We start from the raw sequence: 2,968 nt of genomic DNA, 5'->3' as shown, positions 1-2,968 counted from the left end.
ATATGTATAATATATAAATACATAATTTATGTTAATGTAATTTTTCTTTCCTTGTTTGATTAACATATATTCAAGTTATATTTATCCATTATATCCAAGTTATATTTACAAATGTAAATAATTCTAACATACAAAATTTAATTAAATTCAATAAGATGAGAAGACTTGAGCATTTTTATTATTTTTATACTCAAGTTAAATTTTACAAATATATATAACTGTAGTATAAACAAATTTATGTTAAAATTTAACATGATTTTCTTAGAATATTATCATTTTAATATGTAAGACTATGATCAAAATGAACTTTTATATAATAAAAATGAATCCAAGAGCTATATGGATCAAGCAAATTTATTAGCATATTAATATCTAATTTAACTTTGGAATGTAAATAGGAATTTGAAGTATATCTTTTCCAAAGCTCAGTCCATCATCGGTCCATAGACGAATATATATAATTTATTCGGGGTTCATTTAACCGAAGGGCATTACACATGTCATACTAATGCTTCAAGGCTCCACTATATACAAACATTCACTATCGAATCATCTTTGATCATAAGTTTACGTGTCTTGAAATAAAATTTATAAACATACATGATAAATTTTATAAATATATTGTATGCATAGAAAAGATAGCTAAAGATATAGTATTATAAAATTTATCGATTATATTGTTCAAACATGAAAAAATCAATATATGTTGTTTTTAAACTTGTAAACAATTTTACCACCACTAATCTCTATAATTAATAAAATATTATGAACATGAATAAAATTTTTTTTTGCTTGTCAACTCTAAAAAAACAACAAACTATTTTGATTAAACGTTAAGATTCGCAAACTGGATTAGCAGGCTCCATATGTATTGAAAATGGGAGCAAGAGATAATTGATATTTTAAAATAGATCAGTGAAAACTGATTACTCTTTTTCTAAATTCACAACAATTGGTTGTGAAAACATATCTCCCATCTCTTTCCTTCTATTAAGCATGTGTCTCATTTTTACATCAAATTTGGCATCGTCACCGTCTCATAGTGCCTTCCTTTTATCAGAGTTCCATTCTGGCTTGATTAAATTTGCCAATATACATCTTAAAGTCTCAAATGCATGCTGATAACTTAAAAGAAGCCGCATAAGTGTAAGGAATATTTTTTCTCCTTCCCGTTTGTAAATCTTTCTTTTTCTACTCTTACTCTGTTATAAAAAAACCCAGGAAATCTAGAACAGAGATATCCAGAAAACATCATATATATTTCACAAGTCTTGCATACATATATAACTTACAAACCAAACTGAATAAATAACTGACACGTAACTGAAACATAAACTAACTGCTTTATCTTATCCAGACTTAATTTCAGACTTCCTTCTCTTCATGTAAAGGCTTGAGCCATCCAATTTACTTGCTAACATTCTCCTCCTTGGCTTGAGCCTTCGAACACATTCCTATCATCTGTTTCAGCAACTCGAACCGGCTTGGATGAAACGACTTTGTAAATAAGTCTGCCTTCTGCTCCTCAGTTCTGCAGTGAACCATGGAAACTTCTCCTTCTTTTTGAACCTCCCTCAGAAAATAATACTTAATCTTGAAGTGCTTCGTTTTGCCATGAAACACAGGGTTGTGTGAAATGGCAATTGCAGCTTGATTGTCAATAATCATCTTTGTCGGTCTGATACATTCCAACCCAAGATCCTTCAAGAGTTTCCTCAACCAAATAGCTTGCTTTGCTGCTTCTGTAGCAGCTACGAATTCTGCTTCAGCGGAAGACTGTGCGACAATGCTCTGCTTCTTTGAACTCCATGAAAAACAGCCTGAACCCAGTGAAAAACAAAAACCTGAAGTACTCTTCATGTCTTCACTTGATCCAGCCCAATCACTGTCAGCATATCCTTCTAGCTCAAATTCTTGACACGATCTGAATCTGATACCCAGGTTCTGAGTTCCTTTCAGATACCTAAGTACCCTCTTTGCAGAAATCATATGCTCCTTCTTAGCACATGAGAGGTATCGTGATAGTATATTAACAGCAAACAAGATATCTGGTCTTGAAGCTGTTAAATACATCAGACATCCAATCATGCTTCTGTACAATCCTTCATCTATTGCTTCACTTCCTTCAAATTTCTGACACTTCACCTTCGGATCAAGTGGTGTCTTCATACTCTTGCAATCCTCCATATTAAATCTTGTCAAAATCTGCTTAAGATACTTTTGTTGTCCAATAAAAATCGTACCTTCTGTCTGTTGAACTTCGAGTCCTAAGAACTGAGACATGAGACCAAGGTTTGTCATCTCGAATTCCTTATTCAGCAAACCCTGTAGGTCTTCAATTTCTGCATTATCATCTCCAGTTATTAGCAGGTCATCAACATACAAGGAAACAACTGTCAACCCTCCTCCTCCTTTCTTGGTGTACAACGTGTACTCACTCAGGCTTCTGACAAACTTCAGACCTTGAAGACACTGGTCAATCCTCTCATACCAGGCTCTTGGAGCCTGTTTGAGACCATACAACGCTTTTTTCAGCAAATACACTTTATCTTCATTTCCTTCGATTTTGAAACCTTCGGGTTGCTCAATGAACGTCTCCTCTTTTAATTCCCCATTCAGGAATGCTGATTTGACGTCCATATGCAACACCTTCCATTTCATTTGTGCAGATACAGCCAACAAGAATCTGATCGTGTCCAACCGAGCAACAGGGGCAAATGTTTCTGAATAATCCACCCCCCATTCTTGAGCATACCCTTTTACAACAAGCCTTGCTTTATGCTTGTTGATCGAACCATCGGGGTTAAATTTGGTCTTGTAAACCCATTTTACCCCTATCACCTTCTTCTTTTCTGGTCTATTGACGAGAGACCAAGTTCCATTTTTGTTTATCATCCGAATCTCCTCCTCCATTGCAGCTCTCCATTTCTGATCAGACTTGGCATCCTCATAGCATGCTGGTTCTTGT

Source organism: Tarenaya hassleriana, unplaced genomic scaffold (genome assembly GCF_000463585.1).
Source record: "Tarenaya hassleriana unplaced genomic scaffold, ASM46358v1 Cleome1, whole genome shotgun sequence".
In the NCBI taxonomy this organism is placed as follows: Eukaryota; Viridiplantae; Streptophyta; class Magnoliopsida; order Brassicales; family Cleomaceae; genus Tarenaya; species Tarenaya hassleriana.
The sequence above is the reverse complement of the archived record's forward strand: the minus strand, read 5'-3'. Positions refer to the sequence as shown.